Source organism: Ochotona curzoniae, unplaced genomic scaffold (genome assembly GCF_017591425.1).
Source record: "Ochotona curzoniae isolate NIBS_2020 unplaced genomic scaffold, NIBS_Ocur_1.0 scaffold_3208, whole genome shotgun sequence".
Taxonomy (NCBI): domain Eukaryota; kingdom Metazoa; phylum Chordata; class Mammalia; order Lagomorpha; family Ochotonidae; genus Ochotona; species Ochotona curzoniae.
This window is the reverse complement of record NW_024467106.1, coordinates 49,273,547-49,289,248: the sequence shown is the minus strand read 5'-3', so window position 1 is coordinate 49,289,248 and position 15,702 is coordinate 49,273,547.

Below are 15,702 nucleotides of genomic sequence, written 5' to 3'. Positions count from 1 at the left end.
AATGGCCATAGCTAAGCCGATCCAAAGCCAGGAACCAGGAGCCTCTTCTGTGTCTCCCAAGTGGAGGCAGTGTCCCAAGGCTTTGAGCTGTCCTTGACTGCTTTCCCAGGCCATGGTCAGGGAGCTGGACAGGAAGTGTAGCCTCTGGGATTATACCTGGCACACATATGAGATCCTGGTGCATGCAAGGCTAGGACTTTAGCTGCTAGGCTATCAAGCCAGGCCCTGTACCTTAGATTTATAGTCTGCCAAATATTTCCATGCAGCTATAGAAGTAAGTATTTGATAGAAAGACAGAAGAGGAGAGGGTGACGAAGAGTTAAAAGGTTACATGCTAAAGGGATGTGAGTGACATTCTAAGAAGCATGGACTTTAATCTGGAAATCATTTTAAGTCTTTGAACAGAATGATGTGAGTAGCATTGCTGTCCTTTGACAGGGCTATTCACTGTCTACCCTCAGCGATATTTTAAAGATAATTCTCATACCAGCAGAGCTTTCTTTTTATTAAACATCAATAGTGAGGCTTCATTCTTTGTCATTTTTGTGGGAAATACTGTCACATTTCAAAAGTAAAGGAACTGTCATATTCAGCCATTTCATCCAATAAATACTTATTTTTGACAAGCAGTTACTTTTGAAAAGAAGAGTAGTTCTTTATTATAGGACTGTGGAAATACACTAAAACACTAGAACCTTTAATTTGTATGAGATACATTTGACATTTGATATCAATAATAAAACACTGTATCCATACAAAAAAAAAAAAGGTAGGACTTGATATGGGAAGTTGTTTTCATAGGCATTTCATTTGTTGGAAGGCTATGAGGAAAGTCCATCAATTCTTCATTGTCTTATTCGAATGACTGATATTCTATATGTGTTGTTTCTACTCCTTTTCCTCTGACTCAATGTGTTTTTCTTGGCATGCATGTACAAAGAAAACAAAGAACACTAAACTAAGGTTATTTGCTTTACTTGATATCTAACGTATAATAGGAAAATCAAATAATTAAAAATCAAAATTATCTCCCTATATTTTTGCCATTAGTCTTTACCATGGGGAAAGAACATTGGCTCCATGTACTCTCTACAATCATGTATCTTCAAACAGAAATCAACTTAGAGCACATTTAATGTTGTAGAAATGACAAAGACCGGGTGTCATGCTATTACAACAAGATGCACTTGTGGTTGACAAAATCATTCGCACTTCAAATAATCTTCAATTTAGTAAATATATAAAAATGATATAAGTTAAAACTGAAATTCTTGTGCAGTTCTCAGAATTAAATGTCAGCAGTTCATTTGAATTTCACCATTTTGACTAATCCAATTTCAAATTGAAGACAAAGATCAACCTCAATGGTTACAATGAAAATTAATCTCTACACTTGAAACATTACTAAATTATTGGGGATTTCTCTGTTCATCTATGTAAAACTCTTCTGTTTTCTAATTGTCAATACGTGGCGTGTTACAAGTATAGGACTAGTTCATTGCTTGCTTTGCCTTAAGGTGTAAAGTTTTGTGAATTCTTAGTGGAATGCCATAAACCGCTGGGTTATTGGAACTCCCAACCAGTTAAATCTTTTGCCACCTATGCTATGATCCAGATACGTGCTGCAATGAAATGTTTCCAGTGCTGTGCTTTATGTTCTAGTCAACATATGTTCCTGAGACTCTTAGGGTTTCCAGCAGCTGGCAAAGTACAATTGTTATAAAAAAAAAATCCAACACTTGTATACAAAACTGTAGCATTTTCAAAAGTCAACTAAGCTTAAATCTTAATTCAGAATTGTCAGTACTAGACAAACTTGAACACCATAGCATTAAATTCTTATGAACATCTAATGCCACAATTGATGTAAGGGGCATAATATTATAAAGGTTGTTTATTTCATTTCAATCAATTTTTTAAATTTTAATTTTATTTTTAAATTTGAAAATCACAGTTACAAAGAACAGAGTGTTACACACACACACAGGAAGGAAGAGGAAAAAGAAGGGGGGAGTGAGGAGGAAGAGAGAGAGGGAAAGAAAGAGAATCTTACCTCTGGTAGCTAAGTTTCCAGATGATGATAAATGCTAGGACTGGGTCAGGGCACAGCCAGAATCTGGAGCTTCATGCAAATATCCTACACTTAGGGTGGGGGCCTAAAGACGTTGACCATGGCCTGCTGGTTTCCCAATCCTTTAGCAGGGAGCAGGATCGTAAGTGGAACAGCAGGGATTTCAACAGGCCCTTATGTGGGATGCTGGTGCTGTAACCGAACATGTCAGCTACCAGGTCATAAAGACTCTTCTAATCTCTTCTAATAAAAAAAAAGGTATGTTTTTAATTTTCAGAGTAAATATTTATGTTTTGTTTGAAATAGAAAATGTTTTTCTTGAAACTTTGTTTATTTTTTATGTAATATCTTTCTAAATACTATAATACTGTGCTTAAACATGTGTGATACCTACTGGCATCCATTCACAGTCATCTTTATTGCACTGTTTTTAAGCCCCAAGTGCACACCTATAGTGGAATTGTGTTCCCCAGGGACTACTCATTTGTGGTTGGAGACATCATTTTATTTCTTTTTTTGTAATAAAAACTAAATTAATATAAATATGAAATGGATGTTGTTCAAGATTAATTACATAAAATGTCATGGATATTCACTGTGATTTATTTTTTCTGTATGTGTAAACAATGTCTTACCAATGCTCACATTAGCTTCTCATGTTGTAATTTACCACATTTTCTTTTCAAAACCAAACTTGCTTTGTTACTTTTGTTGCTATGAATGTTCCTTAGTTGGTATAAGCCAAGTGTTGTAACAACCAGCTCTCAATTTCCGTGCCCTAACATCCAGGAGCTTATCCAGACACTTCATCATAGGTGATGGAGATCCAAGTTCTGAGACATTTAGCCTCCTAAGATACCCATTTTAAGAATCTGCAACGACCAGCACATTCAATGGTGCAATCCAGGTATATCAAGGAGTTGATGAACTGCTGTACTAATAGTGTCGACCAATAGTGTTTACTTTATATTGTCATTAATCAGGAAGATATCTTTGAATTAGAGGCTCCAAGATCCAGGATGATACCGTTTTCTACTGTTGATACCCTTATCAATTAGCTTTCAAGATTAATGTGTGTGGACAAGAAGACAGAATGTCTGGTATCATTTCTTATTTCTGAGGACAGGCTTGAACATGATGTATAATACTTTGACTAATGCAATTTTAGTCTTAATTCTATTCCATCATTCCAATATACTAGAAAGAATGCCAGCAAAATAGCTATACTACGAAGAAAGTCTTGGATTTGGATATAAAGAAAGCACACCACTGTCTTTGTTGTACAAATTAGTGTGTGTGATTCCTGAAGTGTGTGCATCCCATGAAGTCTGGATTTTCTGATGTTCACAGTGTTATCTGTGATGAGAATAAGTCTCTAATGTATAATACAGCACTTGCAGAAGTAAACACCAGTAGAATAAAAAAAGAGATAGAAAGAAAATCATGTGGCAACCCAAGTGAGCTATGTTTTGTGACCAGTAATCTAACTAAACACTGTATTTTAACTACTTACATTTCTAATATTAAAAGGAATATGCACAATGACAAACTGTTTGATGACATGGACAAATAATGTAATTTTGGGATATTTTGATAATAGGGGAGTTCATGAAAACACTAAATGGGATTGTAAGATATTTCTGGCCACAATTGGGAAGCTATCAAAAAAGTGGTAGTGGAGCTGGGTCATCCCTCCCCCGCCAAAAAAAATCAAAAATTAAAAAACATGGGTCAGGTGCAATAGCCTAGTGGCCACAGTCCTTTACTTGGATGACCTGGAAACCCATGTGGGTGCCGATTTTATTCCCAGCAACCCTGGTTCCCATTCAGCTCCCTGCTTGTGGCCTGGGAAAGTAGTCAAGGATGGCCTAACAACTTGAGACCCTGCACCCGTGTGGAAGACATCGAAGAATCTCTGGGTTCCTGGCTTTGGATGGGCTGAACTCCAGCCATTGCGGCCACTTGGGGAGAGAATCATTGGATGGTAGATCCTCCTCTCTGCCTCTTCTCTCTGTGTATGTTAGTTTGCAATAAAAATAAATATATCTTAAAAAAAAAGATACACGAGAAAGAAACCGGTTGGGAAGCATAGGAAAAGGTGGGATTCAATCCACGGTAATTGATATGAGATAACAATTTCCAATATGGGACTTAACGTGCTGGGCCCACATGATCACCTCACAGTAAATTATTACACGTGTTTTTTATCCTTTCTTTCTTTCTTTCTTTCTTTCTTTCTTTCTTTCTTTCTTTCTTTCTTTCTTTCTTTCTTTCTTTCTTTCTTTTCCTTTCTTTCTTTTCTATGTTTCATTTTTTTCACCAAAATCTTTCTTACATTTCATTTCACATGACATTTTATTGCACCTTATTACACAAAAGCTTGATAGAATGAATAAAGCAGGGATTTTTAAATGGATATGTATCATGGCAAATAAAATGAAAGAAAAAAAATCATTGCAATTGCTGAAACTGCAGTGATGGATCTTGCAATGTTGCAGAAAAAAAAAAAAATTCCCCAGCCAGGTTAGAGCTCCAAACCCCAAACCCTGTGTAATGAAGCATGAGTAGAATGTAAAATCAAATGCTGTAAGCCTATTAATCAACGTTTTTCCAGAACTCAAATCTCAAATTAGAACTTTGCTAGACATGTATTTCTGTTCCTCTTCTAAGAGCAGATGGTTTTTCTTTTTTAATATATTCCTTTAATTGGTTGTTTAAAGGTAATGAGGGAACACAGCCTGACATGCTGAGTTAGCAAGGAAATGCAGCTGGTATTTTCTTGCAGATAAATAGAGGTGTCTTCACTGGTGATGTGGAAGGCAGGCATTGTTCACTTCTTTGTGCTATGCTTTGTGCTCAAAATTCATTAGCTTCACATATTTTAACATTATTTTAAATCTCTAATAAATTGCAAAACTTAAAAGAGTAAAGATGAATTTTAGCAAAAATGTCTTTATCTCAACAACTTTGATTGCACATAATTAGATGCTACTTTGTTTCCTCAGTATTTCTTATAAATCTTACCTCTTTTCCAAAGCTGACATCCTTTCTCCAACAGTATGTTGATCACTGGGTCCACTTTCATCCTAAAATGAAAATTATAGGCGATACTTTAAAAAAAAATGTTACTTATTTTTATTGAAAAGGCAGATTTACAAGGAGAAGGAGAGACAGAAAGATTTTCCCACCACAGGTTCACTCCTCAAATGGCCAAAATGGCCAGAGCTGAGCCAATCTGATGCTAGGAGCCAGAAGCCCACTCTGGGTCGCCATGTGGGCCTAGGGTCCCAAGGCTTTTGGTTATTCCCCACAGCTTTCCCAGAGCATAAGCAGGGGACTGGATGAGAATCAGAACAACTGGAATATGAATCAGCACATGTATGGGCTTCAGATACTTGGTGTTGGAGGATGAACCTGCTGAGCCTTTTAAGCTGCTCCTTTCTTTCACTCCAAGACTCGTTTCTATTATTTCCTCTTTTCTTCCTTTTTAAAAGGATGTGAGTACAGAGAATTACCTATAAAGAATAGCCACAAGATAAAGAGTTATTCCCATTGTAAGTTAGATAATTTGACTTGTCAGTCTCTTACACAGCTGCACTTACACAGCAGCAACCATTGCAAATATTCACTTGACATCGGGAACTCTCACTTTACCCCTGACCACTTCTCTTCTGCTTAAATGGAAATCATATTGCCTTGAATAAAGAAACAACACCAGCATGTCCTTGCTGTCATTGTCGCTTGCTGTTGACTCCCTCCTTTCACCCTTTGTGTATAGTCAAATCCAAGACTAGAGATCGATTATACAATATAACTTCAAATTAAACTCCTTTCACCTACATAATTTATATTTCCAACTCTGCCCTGTTCATTTTGATATTTTTTGTATTGCAGAAACTAAATAAGGACAAGCAAGTCTAGATTAAATTATTTACCCAGGTCTAGTTAATGTAATCAATACCCCAAAGAGAGAAAAAAAAATCAGCATTAAATTGTTTTTCTCATCTTCCAACATGAAATTAATTAGAAAAATCTTACATTCATCTGCTGATATCTTAACTCAACCTTCCATTGCTTCCTGTGTTGGTTTTTCCATTAAGAGCTATGCTCTTGTTGATATTGTTGTTGTTATCCACTTTTATCCATCTTCTTGTGCAAAATCACACATTTTTTTTTTCTTTCTAACCATTGAAGGCATTATAGAATTCTACAACTCTTCAAATGGCTCATCATGATCCATAGAATAACTTTAAAAACATTTATAGTTGTTGCCTAATTTACCAATTCCATCATGATACTGGGAAACTTGGGATATCTAATGATATTTGCTTCATTGCAACTTTTAGTCATTGAAGGAGTTTTTCCGATAGTAAACTTCTTTTCTGATTTCTAACTATGAAATACTAATCCTTTAATATTAAAGCCAGCTGCCACCGTCCTTCAAATCCTTCCTTATTATCTCTCTCCTTTATCTATGTAACTTTAGAGGTACTTTTCTTAAACTTACCTGATATATGTGTCAATAACATCATATTATTTCCCAATTATTTTTGCTTCCATTTCACTTGCTAGATCGTAAATGTGGCTTCTATATACTTAGCACTTAAGGCAATCTATGATGTGACATATATTCAGTGGACTTCTGGTAATTCATGACTGAGTTTTTCTTCTCTCAGCTACATAAAATAACAGAATTTATCATTATCTTATTCTTTTATGATGTATTAATAGATTTCTTGTTGTGATATTATTGTAGTTTTCTCTTGTACATAACAGCCGAACAATTCCCATTTCTTTGGGTTTCTTACTGTTTACCACAGCATGTATAATTTCTGAGCCTATTCATTTTCTTTTTTTCTTTTAAAGATTTATTTTTATTATTTTTTTATTGGAAAGGTGGATATACAGAGAGGAGAGACAGAGAGGAAGATCTTCCATCTGATGATTCACTCCCCAAGTGAGCGCAACGGCCGATGCTATGCCGATCTGAAGCCAGGAGCCTCTTCAGGGTCTCCCACGCAGGTGCAGGGTCCCAAAGCTTTGGGCCATCCTCGACTGCTTTCCCGGGCCACAGGCAGGGAACTGGAAGGGAAGCAGGGCTGCCGGGATTAGAACCTGTGCCCATATGGGAACCCCGGGCGTGCAAGGTGAGGACCTTTAACCACTTGTGCCACCGCGCCGGGCCCAAGCTGATTCATTTTCTCAAACAACACCAGTGACATAGAATCCATGTCTTTATTCAGTATTTCTTGTGCAATTACTGTATTTGCCAAACTATTATCAGAATTTCTGAAATAAACTCTTCTGAGATCTTTTTTTTACTTCCTCTTTTATATAAAATGTCATTTTACATTCCTTATTTCAGTAAACAACATTGTATTTTCCCTCACTGTGACATGACTTTAAAACAGACAAATCTTGACTGCCTTTCTTTACATGATATAAGCACAATCAATTTCTCATTCATATAAGGATTTCTTCCACATCATCTAATAGTTTTCCAAATAAATGTGTTAATTATTGCAACTCTATATTCTTGTAATGTTTTTTCAATTTCAAGGACTCTCCACCAATTCCATCCATGCTAAATTCTTCTAAACTAAGAAGGCTCAAAGCTTTTATTTGATAACTCCAGTTAATATTACTCTAGTGCTAGTTCCACACATGTCCTCTTTAAACTTCATGTGTCATTACTCCACTTTATGAGCTTTAGCAACATTTGCCATCCTGAAATTTAAAATTCACTGAAATTCGAGATTTGTACTATTTACCTTATTCTTATCAAAGAATAAGGTAATATGTTAAATCTCCCTTCATGTGTTTTATTCCTAATTTTAGAGATTGTGTTTTATTTCACATAACAAGATTTCTGACATTAAAAAGTGCATGTTGTATTTTTGTGAAGAAAATGAATGGATTTATTATAATACCTAGAAATTGGATCAGAAGTTTGTGGATAAAATCTGGTTTCTTTACATGAAATTGGGAGAATTACACAAACTCAAAATGTTCCATATTTTAATGGAAAATGTTATAATCACTGGGACTTAGTGTAGGTTAATAACATCAAGGAGGTAGAAAGTTAACTCAGTCGTGGTGTTAGTGATGTAATCCTAGTGGGTAGTCCCACGAAAGACTCAGTCATTTCTTTTGCATCCTGACTTGCTGTGTGATTCCTCCTCCAAAGGTACTATAGCACTCCACTGACCTCAACAGATGGCAAAGGGGTATTGATTTAGCATAAATCTTCAAACCTCCAGAAGTATGAATCAAATGGAAATTCTTCCTTCACAAATAGGTTAGCTTGAGTATTTCACTGTATTAACAAAAAGTGCATTAATGCAAATGAACTTGGATATATTTTTGAAATTCGTAAAATCAAACATATCCTAATTGTGAACATGTTTTAAATCATCACTGTTGATTGTTTATTAAATGCCAAGTACCATGTTATAAACAGTCCCATTTTTATATACAACTTATAACACCATCATCTTCTATATAATCTGAATAGATATATGGTTCATACTTTCTGAGATGAGTAGTCCAGGGTCATACCACGGGTAAACAGGAATTCCAAACAGTTATATCTACTTTAAAACTCTCAGCCCTGAGCCAGAGCATTTCGCCCTCTCTATGTATTATATTATGCCTCACACTTTTTTGTGTGACACAAAATAAATTGAAATTTCTTTATGAGTAATTCATTCAAGTACCATCAGTTGCCCTTTTCCTGATAATGGCATGATTCAGAACTTTTAATAATGATTATAATCAAGCAACAATATCGTTCTCTCTCTGTTTTATGAGACAATAATCCAATTCCTGAATGGCTAAACTAGAAGGCCAAAGGCAGAGCAGTTTATCACAGTAACGGAATCAAATTATTGCTGAACAAAGCTGAGAGCTTGATATTATTACTATATAATGTATGTTTCCATGTTAATAGCCTCCTATCCAATATTTAAAACTGTGTATTTACAATGAAAAAACAGAAAAGGTGATGGTGTTTCACTGAATGTATTTTGTAACACTTTTGTTAGTGATAAATAAAAAGAAATATATCAATTGAGCACTTAATGTGGAGTCTAGATAATCTAGCTTTTTCTTGCCTTCTATATCTCTTAAGACATTTAAATTTACTAAAATTCAATTTCAGTAATTAAAAGGCAAGACTTCCTGCTTTATTAGAATTAGAAAAGTAAAGAAAAATGTATTTAATGATGGAAAGAATACGTCTATGTTTTTTGATTACCCTTAATTTTTCTATGCACATGAACAAGAAATACTACATCTGTGCTTAGTACGTGTTAAGAAAGAACAATTTATATGTGCTAACTGAAGAGATACTTCACAATGCAACAACTGTTCTCCCTTTCTACACAACTAATTTACAGAGGGCATCTTGTGAGTTTTCCCAAAGATCTCGGACACAAAATTCTCGAACATGCCTGGCATGCCATACTGTCAGAAAACATTAGGGATATCATTTGTTCAGAGTTTAAGTACATATATGCGTACCCACATATATTAAAACCATTTCTATATTATCATATATAACATATATCTTACATGTGAATTTTATGTACCTTATATATAAATCATCTATATCATACAATAAACATCATATATGTATATATCTTATTTTTCTATACATATATGTATAGGTGCATAGCTTATACATCCACATATATGCGTATATCTCTCTTATATATGCATACATAATCGTATGTATCTTATATGTAAGTCATATATATCATATAATAAATATTGTATATATTTTTTATTTTTTAATGAATGAATATATTAGGGCCAGTATTGTGGTGTGTCAGGTAAAGCTGGCTGAAATACAGCCATGCCATATGCATTGTTTAGAATCTTCTCTCTGTAAGTTTATTCTCCAAATACATAAAGGTGACCTTCATCCGCAAGAACCACAGGAGACAAGCTGGTAAGGAATGTCTGCTTTATTATGCACAGGTTACAGGTTTTAAAGGGTAAGGAAGGGGAGGGCAGGAGGGAGCCTTTCGGCAGATCCCACGCCCATCAAAGACACTGTAATTGGCTGTATGTTACGTCTATCTCCCTAGATCTTCCGGTCATGTCAGAGGTCATGTTTCAGCTGTACTTCCCTTTATCTTCTAGCCACGTTGGAGGTCATACTCCACCTGTTGGCCTGAAAGCTGCGCCTCAGGCCATGGGGAAAGCTAGGCTTAAACCACTCCCTCTAGAAAACAGGATGGGCGCCTGCGGCCAATGTCCACAGGAGACCCACATGGTATTCTGCATTGCAGGCTTTGCCTGACAAATCCCTGATGATTAGAAGCTCTTGGAGAATCAATACATGGATAGAAAACTCTGTCTCTCTCTATCTGACTTCCCCTTCCCCATCTCATCTCCTCTGTCTTCCACTTCACCTTCACTCAAGTATGCTCATAAATATGTTCTATAGCAGAGATCCTGAGCTCAATTTCTTGCACCAATTTCTAGTTTGACGCCACTACAGACATCAAAAGCAACAGGTCATGGTTCAGATTTTTATATCAATGCTGCACATGTACGAGACCCCGATTGTATTCCTGTTCCTACTTCTGCAGTCAGCTCAGCTCCATCCACTTCTGTGAAAGTATCTGGAGGGTGAACCAGCACATGGGAGCTACCACTGCTTCTCTAGAATACAAGTCATTGCAGATTTAATTATAGCAGCCACATCATGAAAATACAGTGGCCAATTCCACAAAAAAGGCTAACTCTGAAAAATAGGGCAGAGTTTATTCTTTGAACTGGTTTTCTCCAGAATGCATCACTACTTTCTCTAGGTTTTTTTTTTTTTTTTTTTTTTTTTTTTTTACCTGAGAGAACCTTAGGGCTACGCAGAACCTGAAGAGAAAAAATCCAGAAGAGTTCCTATATACAACTTTGCCACCTGCATCAATAGTTTTCAAATTAACTTCTCACAATATATAGTATATTTGTTTTAATGGATGAATTATATTAATGCTATTATGATCCAAATTCATGGTTCACATTATAATTAACTGTGATGTATAATTCTATGTTTTTAAAGACATGTATAATGTCATGAGTTCATCACTGTAATAAAATAAAGAATAATTCAAGATGATAGAAATGACCTCTGTCTTTGTTGGTTTCTCCCTCTCTATTACTTAATCTCAGAGCACGTAGCTGCTTTATTGTGCCTGAAACGTCACCTTTACCAGAATGTCATGTAGTTGGAATCATATAGTATGTAGCTATGGGGGAAAAAAGTCTAATATCTTTTCCTCATTCGTTGCAGCAGTCATGGCTGAAAAACCTTTGTAACCAAAGATAGACTGACCAGAGACAGAGTCACTTAATACAGCGTTTACACAATACAAAAGCCTGCAGGAATGCAGTTCTCAAAACCATCAAAAACTTATTTGTGTAATACGTTGATGAAGAAGGACATAGTTATGGAGAAGCAAGATTGGACAAAAATGAGGTGACATATTGGAAATAAAGTGGGGAATTTGCTAGAAACTGCTTGTTCATACTTTCTGCTGTGTCTGCATCCAACAGTTCTGCATTTTATAACAACAAATGAGGAATGTTAAGGAGAACGGGAGATTAGACAATGTCTTTTCCTTGTTGATGTTGTACACTTCCATCGGGGAAGGGAAGGCAGTTTCTGTAACCTGCCTTGAGGAAGAGATGTGAGAAGGAGGGAGCAAAGGCAGAAGAAAATTAGGATTTCCTTTTTTTTTTTTAGAAAAAAAATATTAAACATTTTTTATTCACGAATTCTTTGCACATTATTACAGGACACAGAACAGTATTGCCACACACATATGCAGCCTGGATGCCTTTGAGATTTCCAAATATCCTTCATTCCAAAGACTTAGCATGCCAATGCAAGAACCATGGGGCATGATATTCTGGGCTTCTACACAATTTTTTCTCACTGATCATTATCAAACAAGAATGTTCTAAAAAATCTAGTTTCATAGATATTAATTGACTTCATTTGCAATGCCAGGGCTGGCAGCCGTACATATCTACAATGTTTCATTATGTTGGGAGTTGATGCTTACCACAAAGAACTAAGATGCTAAGACCACCCAGTTAGTACTGGCTTTCATCTGTCTAGTTTGAATATGGTGTGAACTGATGTCCACTTGGGGCGGGCAGGGGCTGAATCACTTGTTGAGAGAATAGGCTGGAGGCTATTTGTATATCCTTTGCTATATCAAAGAAGTCACAATTATGTGTTAAGAAATCTCTATATCAATGTAAAACATAAGATCAGTGTTGATTTTCATTCACATTTCACTCATCATGAAGGTAATTTTTATAGTACAGAATACAGACAAAATAGATTATATAAATTCAATTCATATTATTAAAATATGAAATAGTAAAAATAAATAATAAACACATAAACAGAAATGTAAAAATATCTATAAGATATATATAGCATATATATGTGTGTGTACACATGTGCAGAAATAGTTGGAAATATCTTTGTGATGGAAATGCTACATATAAATTTAGCATTTTGAAATTCCATTTTTCCAAAACTTATAATAATTGTACCATGGAAATGTCTGTTGTGCCTATATCATGGAATTCTCTTGGAAGTATATAACTTTGGTGACTGTTGTTCAAAATCCACAATTTCTGTGTACAGTTTCCAATTTCAATTGAATGAGAACGTCATAGATTTTCATTGTTAAAGCAATGTGTAATTATCATTTATTTATGTTACAGTACATATAGTCATAAATTAGAGTATTGAGGTTATTATTGTCTTGCCAGCTATAATATAACATAAATCCACCTTATTTTTTAATTTTTCTGCTTAGCACACACATTTGTTGATAAATGATAAGCACTTACATTTTTGCTTAAGTTGAATTTAAAGGCACAGAAAATCAATAGTTTTCTCTGGTTAGGTTTTTATTACTTCCCACAGAAAATATTATGTTAGTTTGGATAAATATTTGTTAATCTGCTTTTATTTATTTTTTCTTTTTTAACTCTACTTTTTTTTTTAATGATACAGTTTCATAGGGTCAGGGGTTTGTTCTCTCCCAGCTGATTTCCCCTATATTGTTACAACAGTGCAGCCCTTCAAAAACAGGCACAATTCCAGCATTCTGCTACTTAAGTATATCATGGTATGGCAGATGTAGACAATGGCAGAACGTCTGGCATCCTATTGTAATAGCATATTTAATATTTTCATTGGGAGTCCATCTTTAATTTGGGATTAGAGATGCATACTGCTATGGATCTTCTCATTATGACAGTCTCTCTCTCTATGTATATATTTACCTATATATCTGCTGATTTTGGAGGAGTGGATAACAAAACCGTGGTATATCAATTTCATAGAATATTATTCAGCTATTAAAAAGAATGAACAAAGATACAAGCCAATACAACATCTTCATCATCATCAACAATACACACACACACACACACACACACACACACACATACACATACACGACAAACCAGTTTGTAAAAGAGTGCCAAGAAAATACGACATACTTAAAATGTATTTTCCGATTCATACTACATTTCCTGCTTGTGTGCTTAAAACTGCTCTGCAAATCTGGAGGCTTTGAATAGTTAATAATATCACATTAGAGCTTTATAATTTTAGGAACACTCTGTCCTTATGAGGTTAATCAAAAATTGTTACTAGAAATGAACAGAACAGTAAAAGTAATTAGTTCTGTAGTATCGTTAATTGATATTTATTTCATTTAGATCTGTTAAGTGTGTGGAACTTGGTGGATGCTGTGAATGATAACAGAAAACAAGGAAGTTAGAAGTAAGCAAAATTTGTATTTTTAGTGAACAAAAGAGATAGAGATCTAACGAATATGAGAGGAATGATTAATTCTGCTGATGGCTGGTACAATGCTTTTAATATATTTTGGCATTGTGCAAGTAAAGTTCATAAAGCTATGCAGAAGCTTCTAATTAACTTTTTCAGTTTAAAAGTTAGCATCTTTGTCTTGTTAAAGGGAAAATGAAATTTATTCTGGAAACACCAAAAGAAGGCATTCATTGTATAACAAGTTTGCATTCATTTCAACTATGTGTAAAGCAGGAGATTTTTTTTTCCTACAAATAATTATTAGTTTTCACACAATTATTCAGTAGTATTCACTTTTAGTCTGAATTTTATATTGATATATCATCAGTAGGTACATTATCATCTCCAGTTACCTTGATCTGCAGCACTGGGCGAACAAATGGCCAATATTTAGTTTCTTCATGTCAGCGTAATTAACATGACTTCAGTTTATCAGGTTCTATTTATATTACATCACAATGGTGATTATTGATCTTGTTGAGTACTGGTACAGTGTTGGGCACTTTTCTATTTTGACAATAGGAATAATAGCTGTCATTCTTTGCATTACTAATATGTGGCAAACAGGGTCCGAGTCCTCTTTATATGCATAGTGATCTGTTTAACCCACATAATAACCTGTATGCAAAGAAATTGTCAGTTATTCAGATGCTAACAGAAACTTGCCAGAGGTAGGCAAGTTGATAATTATTAGGGTTTGAAACTCAAAACCAAGGTTTACCTATGGTTACTCCAAATATTTAAGAAGAGATTTGGTGTCTTTCAGGTGTCCTAAACACCTTTCAAATGAATTATGATGTGATTTTGCTAATAATGAGAGATTTGACCTTAGTAATCCTACATATAAAATTCAGTTTCACACAAATTTGCAACAGTAGCAATTTCAATTATCGGGGTCACTGCACCCAACAGTTAATGTTCAGCTACAGGAACTGAAGGTTCTTGTTTTTTCAGAAAGTCATACTTGCCCAGGCACTTCACACTGCATTATTTTCTGTTAAAAAGGTGAACACACACCACAAAATTTAGATATGCCACTTGCTGACATCATCGCTACATAATTAATTGTTAACATTTTGCTCATCTAAGCTTGTTGAAGACCAAACCTATTTTATTATGACTGGCATGTGGAGTACTTATTACATTAAAATGTTATCATGCATTCATCTAAAATGTTTGTTTTATGTTTATGCCTCCATCTGCTTCGGTAGGTTGTAAAAAAAAAAATCAAATTAAATTGGAAAAATAAGGCTGCAATGGAAAGATTTTCAACTTAGATTGTACAACTTGAGAAAGCTGTGTTTCTTGGCCATATTCTAACAAAGATCAATGTTTCCTGTATTGTCACTTGATTTTTGGTTGTTTCATTCCATCAGTCCATTTTTCTGTATTATTTTTTTTTTTTACATTTAGTTTGACTATGTATGTGTTAAATCTGTGTCTCAGATTCCACGTGTTAACAAGGTCTCTCGGATTTTTCTAATATATTTGCTAAGTTACTATTTTGTGGTGTGAAGTGGTAGGAAAGACTATAAACAGGTAAAATGGCAGTAAATGGTAACTTAATAGATACCATTAATAATTGTAATATTTTGGAAAATGGTTTTATTTTTTAAAAATACTCATATTTTTAATTTGAATATAACCTTGAAAGGTTACATTTATTATTTTTTTAAACGATACTTTTGCCCAGACTGTTTGACCAGATTAGAACTGGGAGTTACAGTAACAGCATTTTTAATGTGTCATATCTAAATGTGAT